Source organism: Narcine bancroftii, chromosome 11 (genome assembly GCF_036971445.1).
Source record: "Narcine bancroftii isolate sNarBan1 chromosome 11, sNarBan1.hap1, whole genome shotgun sequence".
NCBI classification, from domain to species: Eukaryota; Metazoa; Chordata; class Chondrichthyes; order Torpediniformes; family Narcinidae; genus Narcine; species Narcine bancroftii.
The window spans coordinates 40,079,132-40,106,277 of NC_091479.1; the positions used below are offsets into that span (position 1 = coordinate 40,079,132).

General features: G+C 39.2%; 1 long non-coding RNA gene across 1 annotated transcript in view; it reads left to right on the plus strand.

Annotated features, from left to right (window-relative positions):
- The window catches only part of LOC138745283 (uncharacterized), an 83,474-nt gene extending 57,025 nt beyond the window's left edge, over nucleotides 1-26,449 (plus strand). The window contains exons 2-4 of the long non-coding RNA XR_011346135.1: nucleotides 16,756-16,820; nucleotides 18,339-18,479; nucleotides 26,019-26,449. This is a non-coding gene — a long non-coding RNA (uncharacterized lncRNA). The remainder of the gene's footprint in view (nucleotides 1-16,755; nucleotides 16,821-18,338; nucleotides 18,480-26,018) is intronic.
- Nucleotides 26,450-27,146: the final 697 nt, after the last annotated feature.

A 27,146-nucleotide genomic window follows, 5' to 3' on the forward strand; every position in this document is an offset into this window, starting at 1 on the left:
ATAATTTAATAGTTTAGGTTTTTCCCCATGCGCGCATGCACACACATTTGCACATCATGTGGATAAGTTAGATTTAAGTTTCAAATGAAGTAAGAGATTATTAATAAATAAATGATTGTTGTGAAGATACCCTTGCCTTTGTGAATTTCTATTGCTGCTGGTCGAATATTGAACACATTCCCTGGCTTCTTCCCTTAAACCAAGATTCCCAGACTAATACAAAGCATAGCAATCTCTGCCTTAAATACTCCCAAAGACCTCGCTTCCACAGCCGCCTGTGGGATCAAGCTCCACAGATCATGAACCTCTGGCGAAAGAAATTTTTCTGAATCTCTCTTTTAAATTGGCATCTTTTCTCCAGAAATTATACCCTCGTCCTAAAATCCAGGCCATGGGAAACATCCTTTCCCCATTTACTCTGGCCAGGCCTTTAGCATTTGAACTGCCTCGATATGTTTCCCCTCATCCTCTGTAATCCAGCTGAAAACCATTCCTCATAATGTTAACCCTTTCAATCCTGGTCACATTCCAGTAAATCTTCTCTCAACCCTCTCCGAAGCCAGCACTTTGTTTCTCAAATAAGGCACCAAAACTGTCCCCAATACTCCAAGAGAGGCCTTACCTGAGCTTGATGGAGTCTCAACATCACACCCCTGCTCTTGCCTGCTGTCTCTCTGGAAATGAATCCCAACATCGCATTCACCCTGTTTATAACAGAATGGAATGTTCTAGAACTCATCAGGATGACCAATGGCCTTCATCGCAATCCGTCAATAATGGTGATTTCAGATGGGATTGTGATGAATAAATTAGAACTTCCCTGGACATTCCATGTTGTCTTTTGAATGTCCCTCTTGTTCCAGCCTCCATCACCACCCTTGGCAATGCATTCCAGGCACCCACCACACTCTGTGGAAAATAACATCTGGCCTCTGTTATCACCACTAAACTTTCCTCTGAAACTACATTTTCATAAAATTGAATTATTCCCAATCAACTCACATGATCCTATATATGACAATATACCATTTAAGATTGTTTTTTTTAAATTTTTTATTTTTCACACCATAAACCACATTGACCAAGATACATACATTTTCCTTTTCAAATATATAGTGTCATTTTCTACCCCACCCCTCCCTCCTCCCATCCCACCCTCCCTACCTCCCCCCCATTCATTTAAAGTACAGAATCTAAGATACATTAAACCAGTCAAACAATGTTGTCATTCAATAAAAATAAACAAGAAATTCCACTGAGTAAATTCTTTTCATTTCCTTCTCCTTTCGTTAATTTAGGTGGTAGATGTCCCCGGTAGGTTTTCTCAATTATGTTTCATGTATGGCTCCCATATTTGTTCAAATATTTCAATATTATTTCTTGATTATATGTTATTTTTTCTAATGGAATACATTTATTCATTTCTATATACCATTGTTTTATTCTCAAATTATCTTCTAATTTCCAGGTTGACATAAAACATTTTTTTGCAATGGCTAGAGCTATCTTAACAAATCTTTTTTGTGCATCCTCCAAATCAATTCCAAATTCTTTGTTTTTTATGTTACTTAGGAGGAAGATCTCTGGGTTTGTTGGTATATTGTTTTCTGTAATTTTATTTAATATCTGGTTTAGATCTTCCCCAAATTTTTCAACTTTCTCACATGTCCAGATTGCATGAATTGTTGTTCCCATTTCTTTTTAACAACGAAAACATCTGTCAGATACTGTTGGGTCCCATTTATTTAACTTTTGAGGTGTAATGTGTATCCAGTGTAATGTGTATCCAGTTATATTGTATCATACATAACCTCGTGTTTATTGTATTTCTCATAGTTCCAGAGCATAAATTTTCCCATGTTTCCTTCTTTATCTTTATGTTTAAATCTTGTTCCCATTTTTGTTTAGTTTTACCATTTGTTTCCTCATTCTCCTTTTCTTGCAGTTTAATATACATATTTGTTATACATTTTTTGATTATCATTCTATCTGTAATCACATATTCAAAATTACTTCCCTCTGGTAACCTCAGACTGCTTCCCAATTTGTCCTTCAAGTAGGATCTCAGTTGGTAGTATGCCAACACTGTATCTTGAGTTATGTAATATTTATCCTTCATTTGTTCAAAGGATAGTAATTTATTTCCTGAAAAACAATTTTCTAATCTTTTGATTCCTTTTTTCTCCCATTCTTTCAAGGAAAGGTTATCTATTGTAAAAGGGATTAACTGATTTTGCATCAGTATTAGTTTTGGTAATTGGAAATTTGTTTTATTCCTTTCTACATGAATCTTCTTCCAAATATTGAGCAGATGATGTAATACTGGAGAACTCCTACATTGTACCAATTTTTCATCCCATTTATATATGTTCAGGTATCTTCTCCCCTATTTTATCTAGTTCTAATCTAGTCCAATCTGGCTTTTCCCTTGTTTGATAAAAATCTGATAGGTATCTTAATTGTGCGGCTCTATAATAATATTTAAAGTTTGGCAGTTGTAAGCCCCCTTGTTTATACCATTCTGTTAATTTATCTAGTACTATCCTCGGTTTCCCACCTTTCCATAAAAATTTCCTTATTATTTTCTTTAACTCCTTGAAGAATTTCTCTGTCAAGTATATTGGCAATGCCTGAAATAGGTATTGTATCCTTGGGAAAATGTTCATTTTAATAAAGTTTATCCTTCCTATTAGTGTTAGTGGTAAATCTTTCCAATGCTCTAAATCGTTCTGTAATTTTTTCATTAGTGGATAATAATTGAGTTTATATAGATGGCCGAGGTTTTTATTTATTTGTATATCTAGGTATCTTATTGCTTGCATTTGCCATCTGAATGGTGATTCCTTCTTAAATTTTGAGAAATCCGCATTATTCATTGGCATTGCTTCACTTTTATTTGCGTTAATCTTGTAACCCAACACTTCTCAATATTCCTTCAATTTCTTATGTAATTCTTTTATTGACAATTCTCGTTCTGTTAAGTATACTATAACATCATCTGCAAATAAACTGATTTTATATTCCTTGTCTTTTATCTTTATCCCTTTTATTTTATTTTCTGTTCTTATCAATTCTGCTAGTAGTTCTACAGCTAACGCGAACAATAAGGGTGATAGTGGGCATCTCTGCCTTGTTGATCTGCTTAAATTAAATTACTTTGATATATATTCATTTACTGTCACTTTCGCCAATGGCCCCTTATATAATGCTTTAATCCAATTAATATATTTCTCTGGTAAACTGAATTTTTGCAATGCTTTGAATAAATAATTCCATTCTACTCTGTCAAAGGCCTTCTCTGCGTCTAAAGCAACTGCTACTGTTGGCGCTATACTCCCTTCTACTGCATGAATTAAGTTAATAAATTTACAAATATTGTCTGTTGTGCGTCTTTTTTTAATAAATCCAGTTTGGTCTAGATTTACCATTTTAGGTACATAATTGGCTAATCTGTTTGCTAATAGTTTAGCTATTATCTTATTATCTGTGTTAAGTAATGATATTGGTCTATATGATGCTGGTGCGAGTGGATCTTTCCCTATCTTTGGTATTACTGTAATTATTGCTGTTTTGCATGAATCTGGTAAGCTTTGTGTTTTGTCAGTCTGGTTGATTACTTCCAGGAGGGGAGGAATTAATAAATCTTTAAATGTTTTATAGAATTTTATTGGGAATCCGTCCTCTCCTGGTGTTTTATTATTTGGTAGTTTTTTAATTATCTCTTGTATTTCTACTATTTCAAATGGTTCTGTTAATTTATTTTTTTCCTCTATTTGTAATTTTGGTAGTTCAATTTTAGTTAAAAATTCATCTATTTTCCCTTCTTTCCCTTCGTTTTCAGTTTGGTATAATTGTTCATAGAATTCTCTGAAGTTTTCATTAATCTCCGTTGGATTTTATGTGATTTGTTTGTCTTTTTTCCTTGATGCCAATACCATTATCTTAGTTTTTTCTGTCTTAAGCTGCCATGCTAGAATTTTGTGCGTTGTTTCTCCTAGTACATAATATTTCTGTTTTGTCTTCATTATGTTCTTCTCCATCTTATATGTTTGTAGTGTTTCATATTTTATTTTTTTTATCTGCCAATTCTTTTCTTTTAGTTTTGTCTTCCTTCATTGTTAATTCTTTTTCTATATTTACTATTTCTCTTTCCAACTGCTCTGTTTCCTGATTGTAGTCCTTCTTCATCTTGGTTACATAACTTATTATTTGCCCTCTGATGAATGCTTTCCTTGCGTCCCATAGTATAAACTTATCTTTCACTGATTCCGTATTTATTTCAAAGTACATTTTAATTTGTCTTTCAATGAATTCTCTAAAATCCTGCCTTTTAAGTAGCATGGAGTTTAATCTCCATCTATACATTCTTGGATATTGTCAATATCAAAGGTGAATAGTCCGATAATATTCTAGCTTTATATTCTGTTTTTCTTACTCTGTCTTCCATACGAGCTGAGTATGTTTTATGTCTACCTGAATAATATGAATATTCCTTTTCCTTTGGGTGTTGTTTCCTCCATATATCCAAAAGTTGCATTTCTTGCATCGATTTAATTATAAATTTGGTTACTTTGTTCTTTCTGTTAATTTTTTTCCCAGTTTTATCCATATTTGAATCCAAATTAAAGTTGAAATCCCCTCCTATTAATATGTTTCCTTGCGTGTCTGCTATCTTCAAAAAAATATCTTGCATAAATTTTTGATCTTCTTCGTTATGTGAATACACATTGAGTAAATTCCAAAACTCCGAGTATATCTGACATTTTATCATTACATATCTCCCTGCTGGATCTATTATTTCCTCTTCTATTAAAATTGGTACATTTTTACTGATTAATATAGCTACTCCTCTAGCTTTTGAATTATATGACGCTGATGTTACATGTCCTACCCAATCTCTCATTAATTTCTTATGCTCCATTTCAGTTAAATGTGTTTCTTGCACGAATGCTATATCAATTTTTTCTTTTTTCAGTAAATTTAGCAGTTTCTTCCTTTTGATTTGGTAATGTATTCCGTTAATATTTAAAGTCATATAGTTCAACGTAGCCATTTCATACTTTGTTTATCTTCCCTTTCCGTTTCCTCATCATCACCTTTCCTTCTTATCCATTTCTGCTTTCTTGTTTTGAACACTTTATAAGACAACATTTCTAAAACATCAAACATTTCCCTTATTCTCCTATCTAAAATTTCTTTAACCCCTCTATCACCTCCCCTTCCTGAGTTGCCCTTTACCCCTTTTCGGGCAACCACATCTCCCCTCTCCATTTGGATTTGCGAATTCATTCGCAAGCATCAACTGATTTCGCAATGACTGTAACTCCTCCCCACCCAGCCCCCCCGGAAAAGTTTTCAATTTTCATATATAACAAAGGTCACTCTTTTAATTCCCTCCTTATTTCCTCTGTTCCCTTTCATTCCCTTATTAATTCTTATCTATACTCTATATATTTTCCTCTAAATACGGATACACTCATGGACACACATATATACATACACATCTATATATATATATATTACCCATATACACACATACATATAGTTCGTGGTCATTTTTACTCTTATTACATGTCTTCATCTCTCTGCTTGTTTTGTAGTTGTTCTGCAAATTTTCGTGCTTCCTCCGGACCCAAGAATAGTCTGTTTTGTTGCCCTGGAATAACTATTTTAAGTACCGCTGGGTACTTTAATATAAATTTATATCCTTTTTTCCATAGGATCGTTTTTGCTGTATTGAATTCCTTCCTCTTCTTCAGGAGTTCAAAACTTATGTCTGGATAGAAAAAAAAATTTTGACCTTTGTATTCCAGTGGCTTTTTGTCTTCTCTTATTTTCTTCATTGCTTTCTCCAATATATTTTCTCTTGTTGTATATCTTAAGAATTTTACTAAAATGGATCTTGGTTTTTGCTGCGGTTGTGGTTTCGGGGCTAGTGTTCTATGTGCCCTCTCTATTTCCATTTCTTCCTGTAATTCTGGTCTTCCTAGGACCCTGGGGATCCAATCTTTTATAAATTCTCTCATATTCTTGCCTTCTTCATCTTCCTTAAGGCCCACTATCTTTATATTATTTCTTCTATTTTAGTTTTCCATTATATCTATCTTCTGAACTAACAGCTCATGTGACTCTAACTTTTTTATTAGATTCTTCTAATTTATCTTTTAAGTCCTCTACTTCCATTTCTACGATTATTTCTCGTTCTTCCACATTGTCCACTCTTTTTCCTATCTCTGATATGACCATTTCTATTTTATTCATTTTTTCTTCTTCACTCTTAATTCTTCTTTTTATTTCATTAAATTCTTGTAATAGACATTCTTTTACTGATTCCATATATTCTTTAATAAAAATGTATCCATTGTCCTGCCTTTCCCTTCTTCTTCCATTTCTCTATGTTCTTCTTCTTCTTCCTCTGGGTTGGCCATCTGTTGTTTCCTTGTTTTCTTTTTACCCACTTCTTTCTTGTTCTCGTTGTTTTCTGTGTTCTCTTCCTGTTGCTGTGTTGCAGCTGTCACTCTCAGCTGTGGAGATCGACTCCTCAGCTGTTCCCCCCTCCCGTCAGTGTGTTTTTTTTCATGCGCATACGCGGTTGCGCACTTTTACTCGGCTCCGCGAGCCATTTTTGTAGTCCTGAGCTTGGGACTTCCACCGACCTTAGGGAGCGGGCTTCTCTCTCCGCGGCAGGTCTCCTCGGACAGGTAAGGCCTTCACCTTCTTCTTCCGACGTTCTTTCTTCTTCTCATCTTCCCGTTGCTTTCGACTTTTCTCTCTTCGCTGCCATTTTCTTCTCACCTTTACTTTTACTTTGTTTTAATTTTTATTCTTGTACCTTTGTGTTTTGTGTGTTTTTTTTCAACTTTTCCAGAGAGGGCTGGAATTCCCTGACCGGCCACTACTCCATCACGTGACTCCTCCACCATTTAAGATTGTTAAAGAGCATTTTATTTATTTAGGTGTTAAAATCACCAGGAATTTTAAAGATTTGGTTAAATTAAATTTTGCTCCTTTATTTGTTTTTGTGAAGCAATCTTTTACTAGATGGGCCCTGTAGACTTTGTCTTTGGTTGGCCGTATTAATGCTGTTAAAATGATAACATTATTTAAAGTTTGAAATCTATTTCAAGCTGTCCAAATTTTAATTGCGAAATCTTAATTTGATGATATTGATTTGAAGATTTAATCTTTGATGCATCATCAATAATCACATAAGACTGAAGTGAAACTGATGGGCTTTTATTAACTATAGACTGGAACAGCCGTCACCCTCATTGACTGATCGAGACAGAGTGGATTGGGGAGCAAACAAAGAATTATGGGTAGGATCGGTCTTGGGAGGCATTTCCTGTCAGCAGCACCCAATCACAGCACGACATCGGTTTACCACACCATTATATTTGGAATGGTGAAGGCATCAGATTGGGCTTCACTTCCAGAAACCTAAGAAGGATGGTGGTCTGATTTTACTATTGGGCACTTAATATTTCTTGTCTGATTTTTTTTGGATTTATTACTTGGATAAATTTGATCGTCCACACTGGGTAGATTTGGAATTGAAATCTGTCTAGAATGATTCCTTCACTTCTTTGTAGGGTCAGCATGACCTTTTAGATGACCTCAGATCAGTAAGTAGATTTCCAAACCCGTGTCCTATTGTTGCAACCACTTCAATCCAGAGATAAAGCCTCTGACTATCCAACAATCAATGCCTCTCATTATCTTAAACACCTCTATCAGGCGCCTCTCATCCTCCTTCAGTCCAAGGAGAAAAGGCTGAGTTCACTCACCTGCTTTCACAAGGCACATTCCCTAAACCAGGCAACATCCTTGTAAACCTACTCTGCACCACATCCTTCCAGTAGTGAGGTGACCAGAATTGAGCACAGTACTCCAACTGGAGTCTGACCACGGTCCTATAGACAAAGGACCACCCTTGGCAATGCATTCCAGGCACCCACCACACTCTGTGGAAAATAACATCTGGCCTTTCTCATCTCCACTTAACTTACCTCCACTTGCCTTCAACAGGTGCCCTCTGATTTTTGCTGTTGCTGCCCCAGGGAAGAGGTGTTGGTTCTCCATCCTATCTAAGCCCATCGTCATCTTATGTACTTCTATTAAGTCTCCTCTCTTCCTTCGAGAGGTTCTGTGGTGAGGAGCCAGGAGATGGGTGATCAGCCGTTGTTCTTGGTACAGAGTAACAAGATGGTCAGCGAGGCAAGAGAAAAGTGGGGAATGTCTGGAATGAATCATTCAGGAAGTGATAGCAGGCCATCTAACGTGATGGTGGGATGAGACAGAGGCGATGGAAATGGTGTTGGATTCAGCTATCCAGTCCTTTTGAGGATGTCATTGTCAGATTAGATGAGTGGGAGCCAGATTGGGTGTTGATCCATTTTAAGGCATTTGGAAAGGTGCTTCACGAGAGACGATGAAACAAAATAGGAGAATGGGTGATTGTGATTGAGGACTATATACTGACATGGAGTGTGGGTTAGTTCATGGACAGAATATGGACAGTATGGCTGTTCACCAGTCTTTTGCAAACTGGTGAAGGGCAGCTGGTATCATCCCAACTGTTCATAATTCATGTCAGTGATGTGGTAAAGAGGTCCAAATGGAGGGAGGTAGCATTCGAACCTTTGATGACATGGTGGGAGACAGGGTGGTTGGGAGAGATGTGGCCAATGCTGTGCCACAGGAATCAGTGTTGGTCACTGAGGCATGGCTTTAAGATGGGAATGAACATTTGCAGTGCCTGAGGAACAATTTGTTACTGAGAGGGCGATCCATATCTGGAACAAGCTGCTAGAGGAAATTGTGGGGGCAAGTACAATTATGATTTTAATAGATATTTAGACAGATATATGGATGGGAAGAGCTTGGAAGAATCTGGGCCAAATGCAGGAAATGGGACAAGCCCTTAATCCTAAGTTGGTCGAGGGGAACATATTAGATGGAAGGACCTGTTCCATGCCGTAGTTCGCCAGGATTAAGTCAAGTCCAGTTTTTTGGCATCTGACTGTACGAGCACAAGCCGACGAAACGGCATTCTCTGGTCCTCGGTGCAAACATTCCGACACAAAACCAGACATATCACACATAAAAACAAACAATACATATGCAGAAGTATTTTTCTCTGAAGGAAATACTATTTTGTCCAAATTAGAGCCTTGGATGTTAGTGTGAGCAGATCCTTTGGTCATTCACCATTCTCACCACCTGTGGGAAGGAACTGTTCCTCAGCCTTTTATGACCATATAACAATTACAGGATGAAAACAGGCCACATGGGCCATTCTAGGCCGCACTGATTTAAGTGAACTCCACTAGTTCCACCTACCTGCTCACTGCCAAAAACCCTCATATCCATGTACTCATCCTTTGGCTTGGCTTCGCGGACGAAGATTTATGGAGGGGGTAAAAAGTCCACGTCAGCTGCAGGCTCGTTTGTGGCTGACAAGTCCGATGCGGGACAGGCAGACACGATTGCAGCGGTTGCAATGGAAAATTGGTTGGTTGGGGTTGGGTGTTGGGTTTTTCCTCCTTTGCCTTTTGTCAGTGAGGTGGGCTCTGCGGTCTTCTTCAAAGGAGGTTGCTGCCCGCCAAACTGTGAGGCGCCAAGATGCACGGTTTGAGGCGTTATCAGCCCACTGGCAGTGGTCAATGTGGCAGGCACCAAGAGATTTCTTTAGGCAGTCCTTGTACCTTTTCTTTGGTGCACCTCTGTCACGGTGGCCAGTGGAGAGCTCGCCATATAATACGATCTTGGGAAGGCGATGGTCCTCCATTCTGGAGACGTGACCCATCCAGCGCAGCTGGATCTTCAGCAGCGTGGACTCGATGCTGTCGACCTCTGCCATCTCGAGTACTTCGACGTTTGGGGTGTAAGCGCTCCAATGGATGTTGAGGATGGAGCGGAGACAACGCTGGTGGAAGCGTTCTAGGAGCCGTAGGTGGTGCCGGTAGAGGACCCATGATTCGGAGCCGAACAGGAGTGTGGGTATGACAACGGCTCTGTATACGCTTATCTTTGTGAGGTTTTTCAGTTGGTTGTTTTTCCAGACTCTTTTGTGTAGTCTTCCAAAGGCGATATTTGCCTTGGCGAGTCTGTTGTCTATCTCATTGTCGATCCTTGCATCTGATGAAATGGTGCAGCCGAGATAGGTAAACTGGTTGACCGTTTTGAGTTTTGTGTGCCCGATGGAGATGTGGGGGGGCTGGTAGTCATGGTGGGGAGCTGGCTGATGGAGGACCTCAGTTTTCTTCAGGCTGACTCCTGTTAAATGACAACCTCCTGTTAAATGACAAAATTGACCCTACTGTAACGACCTCTTCCGAAAGGTCATCCCACTCAGCCAACACTCTCTGAGTGAAGAAGCTTCTTCTTGTGTTACTTCTAACATTTTGCCATCTAACCCTTAACTTATGACCCCTCGTTCCAATCTCTCTTACCCTCAAGGAGAAGAGACTATCTGAAATAGGTATATGACAAAGTAATGTTATCATTTTAACAGCATTAATACGGCCAACCAAAGACAGTCAACAGGGCCCATCGAGTAAAAGATTGCTTCACAAAAACAAATAAAGGAGCAAAATTTAATTTAACCAAATCTTTAAAATTTCTGGTGATTTTAACACCTAAATAAATAAAATGCTCTTTAACAACCTTAAATGGTGGAGGAGTCACGTGATGGAGTAGTGGCCGGTCAGGGAATTCCAGCCCTCTCCGGAAAAGTTAAAAAAAAAACACACAAAACACAAAGGTACAAGATTAAAATTTACAATAAAGTAAAAATAAAGGTGAGAAGAAAATGGCAGCGAAGAGAGAAAAGTCGAAAACAACGGGAAGAAAAGAGGAAGAAAGAATGTCGGAAGAATAAGGTGAAGGCCTTACCTGTCCGAAGAGGCCCGCCGCAGAGAGAGAGACCCACTCCCTCAGGTCAGTGGAGGTCCCGTGCTCGGGACTACAAAAATGGCTTGCAGAGCCGAGTAAAAGTGCGCAACCCCGCATGCGCGAGGAGTCACGCATGCGCAATGCGCATGAAAAGAAACACACTGACGAGAGGGGGGACCAGCTGCGGAGTCGATCTCCACAGCTGAGAGAGACACCTGCAACACAGCAGCAGGTGCAGAACACGGACAATAACGACAACAAGAAAGAAGAGTGTAAAAAGAAAACAAGGAAACAACAGATGGTCAACCCAGAGGAAGAAGAAGAAGAAGAACAGGAAGAAGTGGAAGAAGAAGAGAAAAGCAGGACAATGGATGAATCTTTTTTTAAAGAATATATGGAATCAGTGAAAGAATGGCAATTACAAGAATTTGATGAGATAAAAAGAAGAATAAAAACGCAGAAGAAAGAATGAATAAAATGGAAGTGGCCATATCAGAATTGGCAAAAAGAGTGGAAAATATGGAAAAATGTGAAACATTTGTAGACATGGAAGTAAAAGACTTAAAAGAGAAATTAGAAGAATCTAATAAAAAAGCTAAAGAAGCACAGGAGCTGTTAGCTCAGAAGATAGATATGATAGAAAACTATAATAGAGAAATAATATAAAGATAGTGGGCCTTAAGGAAGATGAAGAAGGCAAGAATATGAGAGAATTTATAAAAGATTGGATCCCCAGGGTCCTAGGACGACCAGAATTACAGGAAGAAATGGAAATAGAGAGGGCACATAGAACATTAGCCCCGAAACCACAACCGCAGCAAAAACCAAGATCCATTTTAGTAAAATTCTTAAGATATACAACAAGAGAAAATATATTGGAGAAAGCAATGAAGAAAGTAACAGAAGACAAAAAGCCACTGGAATATAAAGGTCAAAATTTTTTTTTCTATCCAGACATAAGTTTTGAACTCCTGAAGAAGAGGAAGGAGTTCAATACAGCAAAAACGATCTTATGGAAAAAAGGATATAAATTTATGTTAAAGTACCCAGCGGTACTTAAAATAGTTATTCCAGGGCAACAAAACAGACAATTCTCGGATCCAGAGGAAGCAAGGAAATTTGCAGAACAACTACAAAACAAGCAGAGAGATGAAGACATGTAATAAGAGTAAAAATGACCACGATCTATATGTATGTGTGTAAAGGCGTATATGTGTGTATATATATAGTGTGCATACATGAATGTATCCGTATTTAGAAGAAAATATATAGAGTATAGACAAGAATTAATAAGGGAGGGAAATGGAATAGAGAGAATAAGGAGGGAATTAAAAGAGTGACCTTTGTTACATATGAAAATTGAAATCTTTTCTGGGGGGGGCTGGGTGGGGAGGAGTTACGGGTCACTGCAAAATCAGCTGACGTTTGCGAGTGAATTCGCAAATCCAAATGGAGAGGGGAGATGTGGTTGTCCGACAAGGGATAAAGGACAACTCAGGAGGGGGAGGGGAGAATGGGGTTAAAGAAGTTTTAAATAGGAGAATAATGAAAATGTTTGATGTTTTAGAAATGTTGTCTTATAAAGTGTTCAAAACAAGAAAGCAGAAATGGATAAGAAGGAAAGGTGATGATGGAGAAACGGAAAGGGAAGATAAACAAAGTATAAAATGGCAACGCTGAACTATATGACTTTAAATATTAACGGAATACATAACCAAATTAAAAGGAAGAAACTGCTAAATTTACTGAAAAAAGAAAAAATTGATATTGCATTTCTGCAAGAAACACATTTAACTGAATTGGAGCACAAGAAATTAAAGAGAGATTGGGTAGGACATGTAACAGCAGCGTCATATAATTCAAACGCAAGAGGAGTAGCTATATTAATTAGTAAAAATGTGCCAATTAAAATAGAAGAGGAAATAATAGATCCAGCAGGGAGATATGTAATGATAAAATGTCAGATATATTCGGAGTTTTGGAATCTACTCAATGTATATTCACCTAACGAAGAAGATCAAAAGTTTATGCAAGATATTTTTTTGAAGATAGCAGATACGCAAGGGAACATATTAATAGGAGGGGATTTCAACCTGAATTTGGATTCAAACATGGACAAAACTGGGAAAAAAATTAACAGAAAGAACAAAGTAACCAAATTTATAATTAAATCGATGCAAGAAATGCAACTTTTGGATATATGGAGGAAACAACACCCAAATGAAAAGGAATATTCATGTTACTCGGCTAGACATAAAACATACTCAAGAATAGACCTATTTTTGTTATCAGCTCGTATGCAAGATAGAGTAAGAAAAACAGAATATAAAGCTAGAATATTATCGGACCATTCACCCTTGATATTGACAATAGAGTTAGAGGACATCCCTCCAAGAATGTACAGATGGAGATTAAACTCCATGCTACTTAAAAGGCAGGATTTTAGAGAATTCATTGAAAGACAAATTAAAATGTATTTTGAAATAAATACGAAATCAGTGAAAGATAAGTTTATACTATGGGACGCAATGAAAGCATTCATCAGAAGGCAAATAATAAGTTATGTAACCAAGATGAAGAAGGACTATAATCAGTAAACAGAGCAGTTGGAAAGGGAAATAGTAAATATAGAAAAAGAATTAGCAATGAAGGAAGATACAACTAAAAGAAGATAAGTGGCAGATAAAAAAAATAAAATATGAAACACTACAAACGTATAAGGTGGAGAAGAACATAATGAAGACAAAACAGAAATATTATGAACTAGGGGAAAAAACGCACAAAATTCTAGCATGGCAGCTTAAGACAGAACAACCTAAGAAAATGGTATTGGCATCAAGGAAAAAAGACAAACAAATCACATATAATCCAACGGAGATCAAGGAAAACTTCAGAGAATTCTATGAACAATTATACCAAACTGAAAAGGAAGGGAAAGAAGGGAAAACAGATGAATTTTTAACTAAAATTGAACTACCAAAATTACAAATAGAGGAACAAAATAAATTAACAGAACCATTTGAAATAGTAGAAATACAAGAGATAATAAAAAAATTACCAAATAATAAAACACCAGGAGAGGATGGATTCCCAATAGAATTCTATAAAACATTTAAAGATTTATTAATTCCTCCCCTCCTGGAAGTAATCAACATGATTGATAAAACACAAAGCTTACCAGATTCATGTAAAACAGCAATAATTACAGTAATACTAAAGCAAGGGAAAGATCCACTCGCACCAGCATCATATAGACCAATATCATTACTTAACACAGATTATAAGATAATAGCTAAACTATTGGGAAACAGATTGGCAGAGTATGTACCTAAAATGGTAAATCTAGACCAAACTGGATTTATTAAAAAAAGACGCACAACAGACAATATTTGTAAATTTATTAACTTAATTCATGCAGTAGAAGGGAGTAAAGCGCCAACAGTAGCAGTTGCTTTAGACGCAGAGAAGGCCTTTGACAGAGTAGAATGGAATGATTTACTTAAAGTATTGGAAAAATTCAGATTACCGGAGAAGTATATTAATTGGATTAAAGCATTATATAAGGGACCGTTAGCGAAAATGACAGTAAATGGACATGTATCAAAGCAATTTAACTTAAGCAGGTCAACACGACAGGGATGCCCACTATCACCTTTATTGTTTGCGTTAGCTATAGAACCACTAGCAGAATTGATAAGAACAGAAAATAATATAAAAGGGATAAAAATAAAAGACAAGGAATATAAAATCAGTCTATTTGCGGATGATGTTATAGTGTACTTAACAGAACCAGAACTATCAATAAAAGAATTATATAAGAAATTGAAGGAATATGGAGAAGTGTCGGGTTACAAGATCAACGTAAATAAAAGTGAAGCAATGCCTATGAATGATGTGGATTTCTCAAAATTTAAGAAAGAATCACCATTTAGGTGGCAAATGCAAGCAATAAGATACCTAGGTGTACAAATAAACAAAAATCTCGGCCAACTATATAAACTCAATTATTATCCAATAATGAAAAAATTACAGGATGATTTAGAGCATTGGAAAGATTTACCATTAACACTAATAGGAAGGATAAACTGTATTAAAATGAACATTTTTCCAAGGATATTATACCTATTTCAGGCATTGCCAATACAACTGACAGAGAAATTCTTCAAGGAGTTAAAGAAAATAATAAGGAAATTTTTATGGAAAGGGGGGAAACCGAGGATAGCACTAGATAAATTAATGTAATGGTATAAACAAGGAGGCTTACAACTGTCAAACTTTAAAAATTATTATAGAGCCGCACAATTAAGATACCTATCAGATTTTTATCAAACAATGGAAAAGCCAGATTGGACTAGATTAGAATTAGATAAAATAGGGGAAAAGACACCTGAACACATATTTATAAATGGGATGAAAAATTGGTACAACATAGAAGTTCTCCAGTATTACATCATCTACTCAATATTTGGAAGAAGATTCATGTAGAAAGAAATAAAACAAATTATCAATTACCAAAACTAATATTGACGCAAAACAAGTTACTCCTTTTTACAATAGATAACCTTTCCTTTAGAGAATGGGAGAAAAAAGGGATTAAAAGAATAGAAAATTGTTTTTCAGGAAATAGATTATTATCCTTTGAACAAATGAAAGATAAATACAATATAACTCAAGATACAGCACTGGCATATTACCAATTGAGATCCTACTTGAAGGATAAATTAGGAAGCAGTTTGAGTTTGCCAGAGGGAAGTAACTTTGAATATGTGATTACAGCTACAATGATAATCAAAAGATTTATAACAAATATGTATATTAAACTGCAAGAAAAGGGGAATGAAGAAACAAATGGTAAAACTAAACAAAAATGGGAACAGGATTTAAATATTAAGATAAAAAAGGAAACATGGGAGAAGTTATGCTCTGGAACGATGAGAAATACAATAAATATGAGGTTACGTATGATACAATATAACTGGATACACAGGCTATACATTACACCTCAAAAGTTAAATAAATGGGACCCAACAGTATCTGATAGATGTTTTCGATGTATAAAAGAAATGGGAACAACAATTCATGCAATCTGGACATGTGAAAAAGTAGAAAAATTTTGGGAAGATCTCAATCAGATATTAAATAAAATAACAGAAAACAATATGCCAAAGAATCCAGAGATCTTTCTCCTAAGTAACATAAAAAACAAAGAATTTGGAATTGATTTGGAGGATGCACAAAAAAGATTTGTTAAGATAGCTCTAGACCGTAGCAAAAAAATGTATTATGTCAACCTGGAAATTGGAAGATAATTTGAAAATACAACAATGGTATATAGAAATGAATAAATGTATTCCATTAGAAAAAATAACATATAGTTTAAGAAATAATATTGAAATATTCGAACAAATATGGGAGCCTTATATTAAACACAATAGCGAAAACCTACTGGGGACAATCACTACCTAAGTTAACGGAAGGAAAAGGAAATGAAAAGAATGGACTCAGTGGAATTTGTGGTGTATTTTTATTGAATGACAACATTGTCTGACTGGTTTAATCTATCCTAGATTTTATACCTTAAATGGACGGGAGGGGGGAGGTGGGGAGGGTGGGAGGGGAGCAGGGAGGGGGGGGGAGAAAATGACATTGTATATGCGTGAAAAGGAAAAAATGTGTATCATGGTTAATGTGATTTATGGTGTGAAAAATAAAAAATTATATTAAAAAAATGCTCTTAGTTGGAAATAGCAAAAAAGATTGCGATGAGTTATATGATATTTATTTCTCAGTTGCTCAAATGACATTAATTGACCCCTTTCATAACAATCTTCAACATTTATAATCCCCTTACGAAACCAGCTATCCAGCAATTGATGATCCTGAAGATACGAGGATACGAGGATTTTGAATCAAAGCCATTCTGGGTGATGTACATCCACTTACACCAATTACATCATTTATTTTATTCCATATATTAATCAAATGTTTCAACAATTGTGTATCTTTATCACCAACCATTAATTTTGATTCCCACTTGTACATAAATTCTTCTGCTTCTCCCTCTCCTATTTTATTTGATTCTATTTTATCCCTTTCAAAAAAAGAAGCCTCATTTGAGCTGCTCCATAACAATTTTTAAAATGAGGAAGCTGCAGTCCTCTCAATGCAGAATTTGCATTGGGTTACTTGTAACATGGGATTCAATCGGAAATGGGTTCACGTGACATAAAACCACGATGCAGAATGTTTTCTAAGAATGGAACACAAGAGGAGGGTTGTCTAGGTCTCCAGCAGGATATAGATCACAAGATATAGGAGCAGAAGTAGACCCGTCGAGTCTGTTCCACCATTCTTCCACTCAGCCCCACTGCCCAGCTCTCTCCCCATTACCCTTAATTCCTTGACGTATTAAATACCTGTTAATCTCTGCCTTAAATACACCCAATGACCTCACGTGGGTTTTACGACGCACTGACAAAATAATTTTTTCCACATTTGTTTTAAATTGACACCCTTTTATCCTGAAATTATGCTCTCCTGTCCTAGAATCTCCTACCAATGGAAACATCTTTGCCATATGTACTCTGTCCAAGCCTTCCAGCATTTGAAATGCCTCTGAGGTCCCCCTTATCCTTCTGTACTCCAACTAGTACAGTCGAAGAGTCGACAATTGTTCCTCATACACTAACCCTTTCATTCCTGATATCATTCCAGTAAATCATCTCTGACCTTCTCCAACACCAGCACATCTTTTCTCAAATACAGCACCCAAAACTCTAATTCTGATTGAATGGAAAGGGAATTCTCCAACGACACAAACACAACAGTGAAATGATATTATGTCTTGTTGATATTTACCACTCGGGAAGGTTCTTGTTGTGTTGTTCAGGGAAGCATTAGTGTTTTTGTGACTCAATGTACCAGCATCTGAAGTTTGTTATCTCTTCAGAAAAGCTTGATAGCTTTAGCATGGAGCAGAGCTGAACCAGGTCTTTGCAGGTATTTAAAGGAGTGTGTTGGCAGGGTTTGTTCTGGACCAACAATCTCACCAAATGACTCTGCTTGAAATCAAGATTCAAACCATTTTGAGCAATACAACAGGAATTGTTCAACAAGAGCCTGATGTTCCCTGAGGAGTTTTCTTTCAATAGTGGAAGTGATTTTTTTTTAAAAGCCTGTTAATATTCCTGATACAGATGTTTGTATTTAACTTTCAGGTTGCTATCTGTTGTAAACTTGGAGGCCTTTAATGGGGTGAGTGGGTGGAGTCTTTGCTTTAACCAAGCAGTTCTCTTGCAATTTTCCAGCTGTTGGATGCGATTCAGTTGCTTGCAAGTTTAGCAAGTGGGATTTTGATGTGAAATTGCAACTCACAGTGTCATTTTTGTGTTTGAAAATGCCAATGTGAAAATTTTAACTTTAGTCTTCTTGGTTTGCTCAAGTTTACAGAGGAAACGTTGGGTGAAGCTGAGAAGACAGAGTTGGATGCCCATTTGGCGTATCGGCTGGGCAAAGCAGAAAGCACAAAATGAGGAGCTGAAAAAATAATGAAGCAGACTGAAGTGCCGTTGAACCAAACCCAGGTAAAGAATTTAATTTTGTGCAGCGTACTTAAGAGACCAAACGATTTAGGCTTTTCGTGGTGACCTATTTAAATGAACAAAATCTGATTAGAATAGAAGTTTATGGAATGTTTGGAAGTTGCCGCAAAAAAATGGAGCATATAAATTAGATGTTGTAGTTAAGATAAATGAACAATTCAATGAGCCTGGTGTCACAGTATCTGCCTCCCTCTACTGTACATCACCGTTAAACCTTCTCCCCAATATGAACCTGATGTCAAAGTATCTGACACTGTTAATCGTACATCAATGTTAAACCTTCTCACGAATGTGAATCCTGTCTCAAAGTTTCTGCCTCAGTCTATCGTACATCAACATTAAACTTTCTCCCCCCTGTGAACCTTGTGTAATAGAATCTGCCTCAGTGTACCGTCCATCACCGTTAAACCTTCTCCCCACTGTGAACCTGGTGTCACGGTATATATCTCAATTTACAGTATAACACCGTTAAAACTTCTCCCCAATGTGAACCTGGCATCACAGTATCTGCCTCAGTCTACCGTACATCACCGTTAAACCTTCTCACTACTGTGAACTTGGTGTCACAGTATTGATCTCAGTCTATCGTATATCACTGATAAACCTCCTCCCCACTGTGCACCCGGTGTCACGGTATCCATCTCAATTTACCGTACATCACTGTTAAACATTCTCCCCAATGTGAACATGGTGTCACAGTATCTGACACAGTTTATAGTAAATCACTGTTAAACCTTCTTAGTACTGTGGAATCCATCTCACATTTTCTGCCTCAGTCTACCGTTCATAAACATTAAGCCTTTTCCTCCTGTGAACCTAGTTAAAGTATCTGCCTCAGTTTAACGCACATCACCATTAAGCCTTCTTACTGCCCTGAACTCAGTGTCACAGAATATGCCAAAGTCTACTGTACTTTACCGTTAAAACGTCTCCCCACTCTGAACCTGGTGTCGCAGTATCTCATACAGTTCATTGTACATGACTGTTAAACCTTGTTAATGTTGTGAACCCATTGTCTCAGTATCTCTCATCAGTCTACCATACATCATCGTTAAACATTTACACATCTGTGAACGGGTGTCACTGTATCTGACACAGTTTATCGTACATTGCTGTTAAACCTTCTCCCCACTGTGAACCTGGTGTCACTGTATCTGACACAGTTTATCGTACATTACTGTTAAACCTTTTCACTGCTGTGAACCCAACGTCACAGTAACTGTCTCAGTCTACCGGACATCATCGTTGAACCTTATCCCCACTGTGCACCTGGTGTCACATTATCTACCTCAACATACGGTATATCACCATTAAACCTCCTCCCCACTGTGAACCTGGTGTCACAGTATCTGCCTCAGTCTACAGTACATCACCATTAAACCTGATCCCCACTTTACTCCTGGTGTCAAATTATCTACCTCAACATACCCTACATCACTGTTAAACGTTCTCCCCCTGTGAACCTGGTGCCACAGTATCTGCTACAGTTTATTGTACATCATGTTAAACATTCTCCCTACTGTGAACCTGGTGTCACAGTATCTGATACAGTTTATCATACATTACTGTTAAACCTTCACCCCACTATGAACCTGGTGTCACAGTATCTGACACAGTTTATTGTACATCATGTTAAACATTCTCCCTACTGTGAACCTGGTGTCACAGTATCTGACACAGTTTATTGTACATTACTGTTAAACATTCTCCCCACTGTGAACCTGGTCTCACAGTATCTGACGCAGTTCATAGTATATCACTGTTAAACCTTCTCACAAATGTGAATCCTACTATAAAATAATGCTCCCCTTCTAAGTCTCACAGTATTCTAATCCCCACCTATTTAAAAAATTCCAAAAAAGAGATAAAAATCAATCCCAAAACAAGCTACTCAAAAGTAGTAGCCCCCTAAAACTTTGGGTGTGGTAAAGTCCACAAGTGGCATGTGACTAAAGGACTCAGTGTCACCCACCCCCAGTCAGACTTTCACAAAGTACTGAAACAAAAACATTCAACCCAGTGATTCCAGTCCCACTGATTGTTCCGGATCTTCAATATCGAGAAGACTTTGTGTCAATTCAACTTTTTTCCCATTCTTTCCATATTTTCCAATCTTCCCATTTCCATTCCCATTGACCTTTCCCTTCGGTGACAATGGTGACGATCGCCCACTTCCTCATACATCTGGCAATGAATTAGCAAATATTAAAGCATCGTGGTCATTCTCAAAAAACTGAGATTGAAAATTCCCATAAAAATCTTTCAATACTGCCGCATAACGAAAAGCAAATTTATATCCCTTTCGCCACAATACTTCTTAGGCTGAATTAAATTCTCGGTCTCTTCTGATAATTTCTTGACTCAGATCTGCATTAAAAAAAACCCTATTATTTTGAACCATCAGTGGATCCTGATTTTGCCGTGTTTCTGCACCACCAATCGGAGGATCATCTCTCTGTCTTGATATTTAAAAGAGCGAATCAAAACTGCTCGTGGTAATTCGCCTGGAAACGGTTTCTTCCTTAACGCTCTGTTTGCTCGATCTAATTCCAGTCCATCTGGAATAAATTACCTGCCCTACACTTCTGGGATCCATTTCTTCAAAACCTACATCGGATCCGAACCTTGCATATCTTCCGGAAGACCTACTATCTTAACATTATTTCTACGACATTGGTTTTCTAATGAGCCAAACTTCTTCAATAATTCCTTCTTCTGAATCCCCCAATCTACAAAAGGATCTTCCACTATTTCCATTTTTTCTCTATTACGCTCCACTTGACTCTTGCATTCAAGAAAGCCTCCTCAATCTTTTTAAAATGATCTTGCACAGTATCCACTGATCGTGTCCATCTCGTAACATCACTCTTAACTACATTAATATCTTGCTTCATAAAAGTTATTTCTTCACACACAGTGTTCATTTTAGTTTTCATTTCTGAAAATCCTTGAGTCATCTGATGAGTCATCTGCATTGATATATTTGCCATATCTTCCATGAGCTGAGCAATCCCTTCCCGAATTGGAAACACAGAATCCAGTCCAGGATCCATCACCTCCATTTGAGGCTGACCTTCTTTTGCCGCAGTCCCCAGTTCTTGAAATTCTAATGAAATTGAGCATCTTCTTCCTCCATAGCAATAGGTCCTCTTCCGGTGCTGCTGTGGGTCTGGACACCCGACAACAGTGTGCCGACCTCGTCAGTTCACCGTCGATCAGGCTCCCCCACAGCCCACACCTTCTCCAAAGGTTTGTGGACCCTCGACACACTGTGCATGCCCAGTAGGGCCACCGACTACGCAGTGCGTCTTCTGATGCTACACTGTACCTCTCCTGACCACCAGGCAATGCTGCACGCTTATGTGCCAGTCCTCGCTCAGCTGGCCCGCCCTCACGCCTGTGTTCGTGAGTGCACGAGTCAAAACCGCTGAACTCATCGCTGAGCTGGTGCCATCTTGCGATAGCGCAAGTGGTGCCGACGAAATACTTCGCCGGGCAGGAATCCTCTGAGGCTTGGAGACGCCAGTCAACGACTCCGTTGCTTCAAGTTGAACTCGGCCATAATTCTTCAACACTTTTGTAAGGTAATTTCTTCTGGAACTGAGTTTTCGATTTTTTTCACATTTGTAGCTATTTTGATCCTCCACAATTCCAAAGTCTATAAACAGTATTTTTAATCACTTTTACAACTTTTAAAATCGAGCATTTAATAGTCTAACTGGGGAAGGGTGGAACCACACGTCTACCCTCTGCACCATCTTGTCACAGTATCTGACACAGTTTATAGTAAATCACTGTTAAACCTTCACATTACTGTGAATGCTGTCTCTCAGTTTCTGCCTCAATCTACCGTTCATCAACATTAAACCTTCTCCTCCTGTTAACTTCGTGTTAAAGTATCAGCCTAAGTTTACCACACATCATCATTAAACCTTCTCCCCATTGGGAGACCGGTTTTACTGTATCTGCCACAGTTTATCGTACATCACTATTATACCTTCTCACTACTGTGAACTCGGTGTTACAGAGCCTGCCACTCTACCGCACATCACCAGTAAACCTTCTCCTCAATGTGAGCCTGGTGGTACTGTATCTGCCACAGTTTAGTGTACATCATCATTAAAAATTCTCCCCAATATGAAGCTGGTGTCACTGTATTTGCCAAAGGTTATCGTACAACTCTGTTCAACATTTTCCCCACTATGAACCCGGTGTCACAGTAACTGCCTCAGTTTCCCATACAACACCAATAAAGCTTTTTTTCCCCACTCTGAGCCCAGTATCAATGTATCTACGTAGTCTCCTGTACATCACCATTAACCTCCACCCACAGTGAACCAGATTTCACAGTATCTGCCTCAGTTTATTATACATCATTTTAAAACCTTCTTACTACTGTAAACCTGGAGTCACAGATTCTGCCTTATTCTACCATACTTCTCTGTTAAACCTTCTCAGTACTGTGAACACAGTGTCTCAGTATCTGCCAAGGTCGTCGACTGTACATCTCCGTTAAATATTCTCCCAACTGTGAACCTGGGGTCATAGTGTCTGATACAATTTATCGTACATTACTGTTAAACCCGCCAGATAAGCTCCAGATAACGAAAGAGGAGTTCTCGCATCTGCAGGAACTGGGGATCATTCGTCGCTCTGACAGCCCTGGGGCTCACCGCTCCACCTGGTCCCAAAAGCCTCCGATCGCTGGCACCCCTGCGGAGATTATCGACGGCTTAATGATATGACAGTATATGACCGTTACCCCATCCCTCACATTCAGGACTTTATGGCCAATCTGCATGATATGAGAGTATTCTCCAAGGTCAATCTGGTGTGCGTGTATCATCAAATCCCATTGCACCCCGACGACATCCCCAAAACGGCCATCATCACACCCTTCGGTTTGTTCGAATTTTTATGCATGCCTTTCAGGCTCAAGAACACCGCCCAGACCTTCCAGCAGCTCATGGATACAGTGCGCAGGGATTTGAATTTTGTGTTCATTTATCTGGATGACATTCTTGTCGCCAGCAGAGACTGGGCACAACACAAGTCTCACCTGCACACCCTCTTCTCCCGACTGGCTGAATTCAGCCTAATGATCAGCCCGGCCAAATACCAGTTTTGTGCAGAAGAAAATTTGGATGGGATGAAACTAATCCAGAATCCATTGCACAAGATTGGAAAAATTAGATTGAGCGTCTTCAAATACTTGGAAGTTTTGAAGTCAACAGACTTTGGAGTGGCCACATTTGCTCAGTTACACCATTTTTCTGATGTAAGTGAAGGTGGTTTTGATCCTGTCAGTTACTGAGTCCTGTGAAATAACCAAGTGTGAGTAGATGGTGGATTTGTAATGGGAAAAGACAGAGTGGCTCCATTAAAGTCAGTCACCAGACCTTGAATGGAATTGACTGCTGCTATTATGGCGAGCAAAATGGACGCTATGTTAAGAAGACAATTACAGATGGAGTTAGCAGATCCTGTGTTTTGGACTGATAGAACATCAGTGCTTAAATATATTAATAATGAAATCATGAGGTTTCATCTCTTTGTGAATAACAGAGAGAATGAAAACCTGGACAACAACAAATGGCAGATTTACCACAGGACAGAGTTTCACCTGATGAATTCCCATTTACATCCGTGGAAGTTGATTATTTTGGTCCTTTGCAAGTAAAGTGAGGACGAAGTGTTGAAAAACGATATGGAGTTATTTTCACTTGTTTGACTATGAGAGCAATTCATATTGAAGTAGCGTCATTGCTTGATACAGACTCTTTTATTAATGTTCTTTGGCGTTTTATTCCTAGACGTGGTCAAGTCAAAAAATTATGTTCTGATAATGGATCTAACTTTACAGGAGCTCAACTAGAATTATGAAAAGTTATTCAAAATTGGAATCAACATCAAATTCCTGATACATTACTTCAGAAAGAAGTTAATTGGATATTTAATCCACCCATAGTTATGGGTGTGGTACGGGTAAGGGTTAGTTGGTTGTGGAGAATGTTTACAAAGGTCTGAACTGGGCAGTACTGGGCAGCAATGCTTAATGTTGTAATGGATGCGGAAGCTCTGGGAAGGGGTAAGGGAGAGACTGGCCAGGAAGTCTGCAGATGCTGGGGCCGAGGGCAATGCACAAACATGCTGGGGAAACTCATGGATAGTTTTGTGAGGAGCAGGTCCTGCTTCACGAGTCAAATTGAGTATTTCGAGGAGGTGTCAAAGGAAATAGATGAAGGTAAAGGTCTGTATGTGCTGCACGTGGATTTTAGTAAGGTGCTTGACAAGGTCGTCACGGTAGCCTCATTCAGAACGTCGGGAGGCATGGGATCCATGGAGCCTTGGCTGTGTGGATTCAGAATTCGCTTGTCTGCAGTAAACAGAGGGTAGTAGTAGATGGAACAATGACTAGTGGCTCTCCAAAGGGATCTGCTCTGGGACCCCTGCTCTTTGTGATTTTTATGAATGATGATGGGAGTGGAAGGGTGGGTACGTCAGGGGATCACACAGAGGTAGAGATGTTGTAGACAGTGTAGAAGGTTGTCAGAGGTCATCCAGTTTGCAGAGAAGTGACAGATGGAGTTCAATCCTGTAAATACAGATGTACTTAAACAAGCAACTGGTACAGGTTTATTTCCAGAGTCATTTTCAAGGGCATGAATAACAGTTTTTCCAAAGAAGGTTGGAGACCCATTAAAAGAAGCTTCATATAGACCAATATCTTTATTGAATGCGGATTACAAGATCATGAGCGCAGAGCACTTGGTTAATGGCAGGATTAAGAACAGTGTGCAGGACAGAGAAATATTTAGATCCTGCTCCATAAATCGCTCAAGGTTGCTGTGCAAATTGAGAGGGAGTTTAAGATGCTGTATTGTGTGCTAGCCTTCAGGAGTCAGGGATTGAGTTCAAGAACTGAGAGGTAACGTTGCAGATGTATAAAATTCTAGTCAAACCACACTTGGAATATTGTGTGCATTCCTGGGGCGAGAATACCAGTGGACGTCTAAATAAGGTGAGATGAGGGAACTTTAGACAAGATGTGAGGGGGATATTTTATTCACACAGAATGTAGTGGGTGGCTGGAATGCATTGCCAGGGGTAGTAGTGGAGGCTCGTCCAAAAAAGTCATGAAAAAGATTTTAATTTCGGGACAGGAATAAAAGAAAAACAGAAGGTACTGGTGGAGGGAGGGAAGAGTAATATTGCTATGGGGTAGGTTCAGATGGGTCAGCTGAAGGGACTCGACTGATCCATCCATGATTTGTCCAGCATCTTGCTGCCATGTCGTGGTGAACCAGGGTGTTGCCTGATGGAGACACGGTACTCTGAGATCTGCAGATATAGATTGTGGTTTTCTCCATAACACACTTCCTCAGGTAAAGCAGAGGAAGGGAAAGGCCCTAGTGTGCAGAGGTAGGGAGGGGGTTGATGGGGGAAGAGTTGGGGCCCTCCAAAGTCTTCGTGATCAGGCCTCGGAGACGGCATCTCTATCACTCGTATTTCTCTTCCCAGGAGAAGGAGCGATCTCAGAGACAAGACACGAGTCCAGAAGAACATTGCATCCCAGCTGAACAGAGGACGGACAACATCATGATGGCCAGAACCCCTCCCCTTCTCCCTCTGGCCCTGCCAACTCCATTCCCCACTTTTTCCATATACCTTCACCCATTTCCCCCACCCATTTCTCCCCTACCTCTCCTCCATTCCAACCCCCTCCCACTCACCTTCCCTTTCACCTACCCTCACACCTATGCCCTAAACTCAGCCCTCCTCCCTTCACCTCCCCTTTCCCTCTCCTTTGCCCCTCCCCTTCACCTCCTACCCTTCCCCTCCTCCCCTTCCCCTCCTTCCCTTCCCCTCCCCTTCCTACCCCTAACTTAGGGGAAGGAAGGATAGGGGAAGGGGGTAGGAGAAAGGAGGTAGTGAGAGGGTAGGGGTAGGTAATGGGGTAGTGGAAGGGGTTGCAGGTATGGGGTAGGATTAGGGGAAGGGGGTAGGTGTAGAGGATAGGGGTAGGGTTTAGGTTAGGGTTGGGGAAGGTGGGTAGAATTAAGATATGGGTCATGGACGGGTAGAGGTACAGTTAGGTTTAGGGTTAGGAGATGTGGGCTCGGGTTAGGTCGAGGTTTAGGGTTAGGTTTAGAGTTTGGGGAAGTGGGCTTGTTTTAGGTTTAGGGGAAGGGGGTAGGAGTAGGAGGTAGAGGTGGGGTGTGAGTTAGGGTTTGGGGAAGGTGGGTAGGATTAGGGTTGGGTTTAGGGGACAGCGTAGGGATAGGGTTAGGGGACAGAGTGGAAATAAGAGTTAGGGTTGGGGACGTGGTGTAGTGTTTAAAGGTATCGGTAGTTTTAACGTTAAGGATAGAGTTTGTTAGGGGTTAGGGTTAGGTTGGGGAGGGGAGCGGGGGAGGCGAGCAGGGCACGGGAAATGGGGAAGTGATGGGGGAGGGGAATGGGCATGGGAATGAGGAGGGGTACGGTGTAGAGGAAATGGGAGGTGAATGGAGGAAGGCATCGCTACCCCCTCCCCTCCCCACGCCTACCCCCACATTATCCCTGCCTCCTCTCCTCCTTCCAGAGGAAGCCGGGCCTCATACCAGCCAGAACCTCCCTGTAATTTCAGAGCCTCCGTTTCAGGAAGTG